General features: G+C 42.7%; 1 protein-coding gene across 4 annotated transcripts in view; it reads left to right on the top strand.

The window, feature by feature from the left end:
* Positions 1-2165: 2165 nt before the first annotated feature.
* The window catches only part of stra6 (signaling receptor and transporter of retinol STRA6), a 55861-nt gene continuing 49396 nt past the window's right edge, over positions 2166-8630 (top strand). For 2 of the 4 annotated variants that reach the window (XM_072552981.1, XM_072552978.1), the window contains exon 1: positions 2166-2334. The gene's annotated coding sequence lies outside the window, so the exon portion shown is untranslated. Of the gene's footprint in view, positions 2335-6808; positions 6886-8630 lie in introns of all 4 variants that reach the window. The other 2 variants (XM_072552980.1, XM_072552979.1) reach the window with 2 other exon arrangements.

Here is an 8630-nt window from a genome sequence, read left to right as displayed (position 1 = left end):
GTTTCAGGTCATGACCCTTCTTAACTCTGCTTTCTCTGCACAGATGCTGCCAGTCCTGCTGAGTTTCTCCAGCGATTTCTGTTTTTGGACCTCCTGTAAATGATGGATTTGTGCTTTGAAATCCACATTCCCTGGTAACCTTTCATTTTGTGTCTAGCAAGTACGAATTATCAAATATCCTTCTGATGAAGGGTCAAAGTGGACACAAAACATTAACCTGTTTCTCTCTCCACAGATGCTACCAGACCTGCTGAGTTTCTCCAGCATTTTCTGTTTCTGATATAAATTATTGGGGGGTGCACGGGGCATTACCCACACAGGATATGAAGCGGAGATAGATGATTCACGTGGGGAATCAATGTTATGGGAATTTGGATATGTGTTGGATCTGCCAATGATCTAACTGAATGGTGGAATGGGTTTGAGAGGCCTGTTCCTGTCCCTTTCTCTTGCGGTCTTAAAAAGGTTATCTCAGAGTACAATAGGATTGTGATCTGATGGGCTGAGGACTGGCAGGTGGAGTTTAATTTAGATAAATGTGAAGTGCCGCATTTTAAAAAGGCAAATCAGGGCAGGACTTATACACTTAATGGGAAGGTCCTGGGAAGTGTTGCTGAACAAAGAGACCTTTTTTTAAGCAAAAAAAACACACAGTAACATTTCTACTTACCTCTTCCCATTACAAGAGTGCAGAGACACCAGACTCTCTTCCAAAAGCGTCTCTTTGGGATACTGAAGTTCCTTGATGCTATCTAAGGGACTTAGGGGGCAATCTTTTCATCAGGGGTGGTGCATGTATGGGACAAGCTGCCACAGGAAGTGGTGGAGGCTGGTACAATTACAACATTTCAAAGGGGCAGCACGATGGCTCAGTGATTAGCACCGCTGTCTTACAGCAGCAGGATCCCAGGTTCGATTCCAGCCTTGGGTGACTGTCTGTATGGAGTTTGCACATTCTCCCCATGTCTCTCTGGTTTCCAGGTTCATAGTTCCTTGAAAGTGGAGTCTCATGTAGATAGGACAGTGAAGATGATGTCTGGTATGCTTTCCTTTATTAGTCAGTGCATTGCTTATAGGTCATGTCATGCTGTACAGGACATTGGTTAGACCATTTTTGCAATATTGTGTGTAATTCTGGTCTCTTTCCAATAGGAAAGATGTTGTGAAATTTGAAAGGGTTCAGAAAAGATTTACAAGGATATTGCCAGGGTTGGAGGGTTTGAGCTATAGGGAGAGATTGAATAGGCTGGGGCTGTTTTCCCTGGAGGGTTAGAGGCTGAGGGGTGGCCTTATAGAGACTTATAAAAACATGAAGGGCATGGATACGGTAAATAACCAACATCCTTTCCCTGGGGTGGGGGAGTCCAAAACAGGAGGGCAAAAGTTGAAGGTGAAAGGGAAAAGATTTAAAAGGGACCTAAAAAGCAACTTTTTCAAGCAGAGGGTGGTGTGTGTATGGAATGAGCTGCTGGGGGGGGGGAGTGATGGAGGCTGGTACAATTACAGTGTTTAAAAGGGATTTGGATGGGCATATGAATAGGAAGTGTTTAGAGGGAGGCAAAAATTAGGACTGCCAGTGCTGGAGAATAGAGTCAAGATTAGAGTGGTGCTGGAAAAGCACAGCAGGTCAGGCAGCATCCAAGGAGCAGGAAAATCACCATTTTGGACAAAAGCCCTTCATCAGGAATGTGGAGGGAGACAGGGGTTGAGAGATAAATAGGGGACCGATCCATTCCCACTGACCTATCACAATGGTTTCTCACCTACATCCATCTATAGCCATTCCACTTTCCTGTGACCCTGCCCCACCCCAATTTATCTCTCAGCTCTTCCCCCTCCCCCCACACACATCTCTATGACTCTAAAGCTTGCTTTTCCTTAATTTCTTGCGAATTGTCCTGATGAGAACAAGACAAAACAAACGTGTCCTTTTTTACCCCCTAACAAAAAATGTAGCTGAAGATTTTCAAAGAAAATACAGTAACTGAAAAACGACTTTGTTTAAAAGTCTTCCCCTTTCACAAACATAACGCACAAGATACCAGCGCCACGTCCGCGGAAACGTTTGTCTGTGTGTGTTCTGGAATGCTTCAGTCCGACCACTGAAAACAGCAGTGCACCTTGATCCACCGCCACAGCCAGTGTACCTGGGCAATGGGGCACATCCTCTTAAAGCGCCCCTCCTCCTGGAATGGGTTATGTAACGCGGAGGGTGGCAGCCGTGGGTGGACTTTACCTTTAAGCCTCAGCCGCTCGGGAGGGTGAGGACTGCAGTATCCCAAAGAGACGCTTTTGGAAGAGTCTGGTGTGTCTGCGCACTTGTAATGGGAAAAGGTAAGTAGAAAAGTTAGTGTGTATTTTTTTTGCTTAAAAAATAGTGCAGTTGGCAGCTTGTATCATATCTTTCAACTTTGTGTTAGTTTGGAAGCTAATCTGGCCGTAATTAAGTTGTTTACAGAAAGTGGATAAACTTGTATTTTCTTCATTCAGTTCCACCCCCCCCCCCCCCAACACACAAAAACAAAAACCTGTTTATTTTCCCCCTGTTTCTCACTGGCTTTCAATAACTAAATCTCCTCGGGTTTCACAGTGTGAAAAAAACAAGAGGTTTGTTTCAATCCAAACTTTAAAGAGCCCCTTTGTAGGAGTTGAAAACAGAAGCAAAAAAAAAGTTGGGAGTCTGAATTGAAATGGGTCGAAGATATCCTTCGGTTTAATTTTCTGGTTTCGTTCTCCCTTCTCTTTTCCCCCCACCACTCCAAAAAAAAATCCCTGCCAGATTGACCCACTCCTTTGTAACCCTGCGTTTAAAATCCTGGACTGAGTTTTGCTGAACAGGCTGGGAGGTTAGTCCCAGCTCGGTGTGTGTTGTGTGTTGTGATGGGTGTATGGGGGGGGAAAGATTATGAAGCATTATCCGGGAAATGTGGTGCAAAACTATTTGTGTTCTGACTTCAGAACATCCGAGTGATGGAGAAACTCAGCAGGTCTGGCAGCAATCTGTGGAGAGAGAAAGCAGAGTTAACGTTTCGAGTCCTCCTGACCCCCTCTATTCTGAAACGTTAACTCTCTCCACAGGTGCTGCTGGACCTGCTGAGTCCCTCCAGAGGTCCACCATTCTCGGTAGAGTCATAGAGCTGTCCAGCACGGAAACAGACCCTTCGGTCCATGCCAACTAGATATACTAAATTAATCTAGTCCCATTTGCCAGCATTTGGCCCATATCCCTCTAAACCCTTCCTATTCATATACTCATCAAGATGCCTTTAGATGAGAGATTCCCTTCAGTGTGGAAACAGGCCCTTCAGCCCAACAAGTCCACACTGACCCTCCGAAGAGTAACCCACCCAGTCCCATTTCCCTCTGAATGATGCACCTAACACTATGGGCAATTTAGCATGGCCAGTTCACCTGACCTGCATATCTTTGGATTGTGGGAGGAAACCGGAGCACCCAGAGGAAACCCACGGAGACATGGGGAAAATGTGCAAACTCCATACAGCCCAAGGCTGGAATCGAACCTGGGATCCTGGTGCTGTGAGACAGCGGTGCTAACCACTGAGCTATCGTGCTGCCCCTTTGAATTGTTGTAATTGTACCAGCCTCCACCACTTCCTGTGGCAGCTTGTCCCACACATGCACCACCCCTGATGAAAAGGTTGCCCCCTAAGTCCCTTTTAATTCTTTCCACTCACCGTAAACCTATGTCCTCTGGTTTTGGACTCCTCTACTCTGTGGAAAAGACCTTGACTATTCACCCTATGACACTCCAGTTCTTTGCTTGATTCACATCCATTCCTTTCTGAAGGCTTCTAGTGTCTGGCTTACAATACAATCTTTCACTTCTAATGTAAGAACCTACTCAGGCCATTTAGCTAGTCAAAGCTGTGCCAGTATTTTTGAGGCAGAGGCAGATCGATTACCAATAGAGTCAAAGATTAGACTTTCGATTTGGTTGTCACATGTACTCATGTACAGGAGTACAGTGAAAAGTGTATAATCTCGCCACACATGGTGCCATCTTAGGTACCTGGGCACAAAAGCAGTGTCGGTATAAAGTAGTAAGAAACAAAAGTCAAAACGTTAAGCATTACATCGTAGAATAGGAGCAAAATAAAGAAAAAGGTAATAGTTTAGATTGAAGTCTTTCATAGTTTAAACCAAGATTGTAAAGGAATAAGGATTATTGGAGGGGTGGGGTTGTAAGAGGGTTTGTGGAGTTGAGGCCAAATCAGGTAAGCAATGATCTTATTGAATAGCAGAGCAGGATTGAGATGCTAATGCCCCACTCCTGCTCCAATTCGTATGTTCCTCCTAATTCCATTCTCCCATGTGCGTTTTATCTAGTTTCTGCTTAAATGGGCCTATGTTATTTGCTTTGCATATTCTTTGCCATCTTTTTATTTGTCATCTGAGTAGCATGTAGGATTAGCAACTACCTTATATTCATGGCCCCGAGCTTTTACTTTCTTTCAGGTTGAGATATCTAATGGTATTGATATTCCACTGGTAAAACCTGCATAAACTCAGGCATAATCTCATTCTGCAGTGATGTTAGAAAGCACTTCAATGTGCAGAGAGTAGTGAAGGTTTGGAACTCCCTCAAATGCCTGCTGATGGTGTTTCAATTGTTAAATTTAAATCTGTCCTTGCCTGAAACATTGATTTTCCTGCTCCTTGGATGCTGCCTGACCTGCTGTGCTCTTCCAACATTACTCTAATCTTGACTCTAAGCTCCAGCATCTGCAGTACCCACTTTTGTCAAATTTAAATCTGAGACTTTTTTTTATTGATCAACATTATTATGGAATATGGGCCCAAGGCAGGCATATAGAGTTGGGCCACAGATGAACAAAGATCTTACTGAGCGGCTGAATGGTGCACTCCTGTTCCTATATTTTGAATATTTCTAAGTTATTGAATCTTGATCTGATATATAGAGTCTATTGGACCACAATCTTTGTACAGGAGAGATTTGTTGAGTCTTTCTGATCATTTAGAAATGGTCAGATTTTAATCAGTGAGGGAATCAAGGATTAGGGAGACAAATCAGGAAAGTGGAGTCGAGGATTATTAGATCTGCCATGATCTCTCTGCATAGCAGAGTAGATTTGATGGGCACAATGGCCTATTTTTAATCCTATGATTTAAGGCTTTTTTTTGCATTTTCTCCAGTGCTACTAAGTCTTTGTGTGGTACAGAGACTAAAAAGTTTTTTCAGTACTCAGTGTCATGTGATTTGTGTCCTATCACCTTGGCAACCATCCATCTGTGTTATTCTGTGCTTGCAACATTTATCATGCAACATTTTCAAAAAAATGAATGTTCTGCCAAAGTTTAAAATGTAGTTATTAATTGACTGACTACTATCTGTGAGTGACTGACCTACAAAGTCTCTTTATTTGATTTCTGGCTCCAGTTACACTGCACATTGTGAACAGGGAGACAGCCATCCTGGTTTATAAACTGTTAGCAACTATTTATCACTGAAAGCAGTCAGTAGCGTCCCCTCTTTCCTCTGAATTAAAAGGTTGCAGTTTCCACATCCTACTCCAGAGACTTGACCTTAAATCTGGGCTGACACTTCGTGTGCCATACTGAGAATTTGTTTAATTGCCAAATGTGCCATCTTTCAGACGAAATGTTAGACCGCAGCCCCTTGTGTGGTCGATGAAAAAGATCCCATGGCCTGTTTTTAAAATAGCACCAAAGACTTCTCCCTGACGTCCTTGTCACCCTCTCTCTCTCGGCCTCTCTCAAAGTTTAAAAATCTCACACAACAGATTATATCCAAACAGATTTAATTAGAAGCACTAGCTTTCGGAACACTGTTCCTTCACCACCTAATGAAGGAGCAAAGCTTCGATAGCTAGTGCTTCCAATTAAACCTGTTGGACTACAACCTGCTGTTGTCTGATTTTTAACTTTGTACATCCAAATCCAACACCAGCATCTCTAAATCATGTCTCTCAATCAACATATGAATCCAGAAAATCATGCTGATTTGGGAGCTTTCTAGGTGTGAATTGGTTACCACGATTCCTACCTTACAACAGGAACCACATTTCAACGTGTATTGACTATGAAGTTTCTGAACAAGCTGCTATATAAATGCAAGTAACTTTGCTTTAAGTAAAACAAAATCTGTGTTACATTGATAGTTTAAATTATGTTCATTGGTGAGACTTGACTCCTGATTGGCCTCTTAATGATTACAGAGTTAAATACCTTTCAAAAAACACTTGCATGTGAGGGTTACATGACTTGAAATGAAAGATCAGGGAAAAGCAGCATTTATTGCCCATTCCTAACTGTTGTGTGGGCAGTTATGATCAATCTTAAATATGTTCTCCAAATAACTCCATTAAAGAACTGTTCGATTACAAACAGGAAGATACAACACTGAGACATTCTCGAAATTCTTAATGAACCGTTAAAGACAGCTTTGTTTTAAGTGATGTGGAGGTGCCAGTGTTGGACTGGTGTGGACAAGTTTTTAAAAATCGCACAACCCCAGATTATAGTCCAACAGATTTATTTGGAAGCACTAGCTTTCGGAGTGCTCCGAACACTTGTACTTCCAAATAAACCTGTTGGACTATAACCTGGTGTTGTGTGATTTTTAACTTGTTTTATGTGGCAATTGTATTACAGTGTGGCTAGCAGAGTTTCTTTCTAATGTGTAAAAGTTTGTTGTATTTAATAAAGTAATTTTAAAGTCTAATACTATTTTGAAACGTTTGCTCCACAGAACAACTTCTCAGTGTTGTGAGAAAATGTAAATATTTTCCCTTTTTATTTCACCCAGCAGCTCCTACCAAAATTGTAGTTAGCACCGATTCCTGTCGAGAAGCTCCTTAAAACCTGTCTTTGACCGAGCCTGTGGTAACTCCTTGTCTTTATGTGACTCATTGTCCAACTGTGTCTGATTATGTAAAGTATTTTGGGAATTTTTTTCCATAAAGTTGTTGCATAAGTAAAATTTATCAGAACAAAATCATGGGTACTGGTGCTATGTCAGCCGCAATAATAGGTTGGGAATATTAGCTTAATCTTGGGAGCTCTTACAACCAACACTGCTGAAGAATATTTGGAGACTTTTGAGGGAAGCAAAACATTAACTTTACTTCAGAAACATCTTGCTATTTATTACTTTGATGCCGCAGGGCTGCAAGAGTCAGACCATGTGATGTTGCTGGCTTAGTATTATGATATATGCTATGCCTCATTTGCGTATCACACAGTCTGAATTAATCCCTTTTACAACAGTTATCAATGCGGGTCTGGAATCAATAGACAGATATAATTCAGAATATTTAATTTTATTTGAAAAGCCCATCTGGTTCACCAATGTCCTTTAGGAAAGGAAATCTGCCATCCTTACCCAGTCTGGCCTACATGTGATTCCAGACCCACAGCAATGTGGTTGACTCTTAACTGCCCTCTGGGTAATTAGGGATGGGTGATAAATGCTGGCCTGACCAAAGATGCCCACATCCTGTGAATGAAAATCATTTGATATTGAACAGAGAAGCAGAAGTTGGCAATTCAGCTGCAGTTGGAAGACCCATGGCTGATGGCTTGTGTAACAAATTCCACATTGCCATTTACTCCCCCCGACAACCTTTGATTCCTTTCCAAAACAGAACCCCTCTACCACCTCTTGAGAAATATTCAATGAGCCCCACCACTACCACCACCTTTTGAGCTAGAGGGTTCCAAAGTCGCTCAGACCAGGCAATTCTCTTCCTCTCTGACCAAAGGGATGATGCCTAATTTTAAAGCAGTGCCGCCTGTTTCTATTCTCACCTATGAAAGGAAATATCCCTTCCTCGTCTACTTTGTGAAGGTCATAGCATCTCTGCAGTGTGGAAGCAGGCCATTTGGCCCATTGAATCCACACTGACCCTCAGAAGCGCATCTCATCTAGACCCAACCCTCTACGCCTGTATTTCCTATGGCCTATCCACCTAGCCTGCATGTCTCAGGAGACTATGGGCAATTTGGCATGGCCAGTCCTCTCTAAGCCACACATCTTTGGACGATAGAAGGAAACAGGAACACCTGGAGGAAACCCACACAGACACGGGGAGAATGTGCAAGTTCCACACAGGCAGTGACCTGAGGCTGTAATTGAACTCTGGTCCCTGGCACTGTGAGGCAGCAGCGCTAACCACTGAGCTACTTCTGACATACTCCAATCAAGTCACTCCTCATTCTCCTAAACTCCAAGGGAAACAAGCCCAGTCTGCATCTGCATAACAAACTAACTCATTCCAGGTATCAGTCTTTTAAACCTCACTGCACTACCAATGGTGCACTTGTCACAAGGAGACCACAAATACACACCTTGCATTTGTCCGATCCTTGATGTAAATGGAGTACTTGAGAGACAATGAATCACTTTGGAGTTCTGTGACTTATTTCAGCACCAGTTGTAAGATTCCATAAATAATGACAAATGTGTGTAGACCAAGATTTATAGCACAGGCTGCATTGTTGGCAGGTTCTCAGGCGACAGAGAAAGTTCGCCCAGCTGCTAACATTTAACACTTTAAAGCTGGCTCTGAATTGAGGCACCTCCCCCCTCCGTCTCTCTCACTTCGTGGATACAGCTCCTTCTAAACTGG

This window comes from Chiloscyllium punctatum, chromosome 33 (assembly GCF_047496795.1).
Source record: "Chiloscyllium punctatum isolate Juve2018m chromosome 33, sChiPun1.3, whole genome shotgun sequence".
Classification (NCBI taxonomy): domain Eukaryota; kingdom Metazoa; phylum Chordata; class Chondrichthyes; order Orectolobiformes; family Hemiscylliidae; genus Chiloscyllium; species Chiloscyllium punctatum.
Note: the sequence above shows the minus strand (reverse complement) of the source record. Positions and strands in the feature narration are given on the sequence as shown.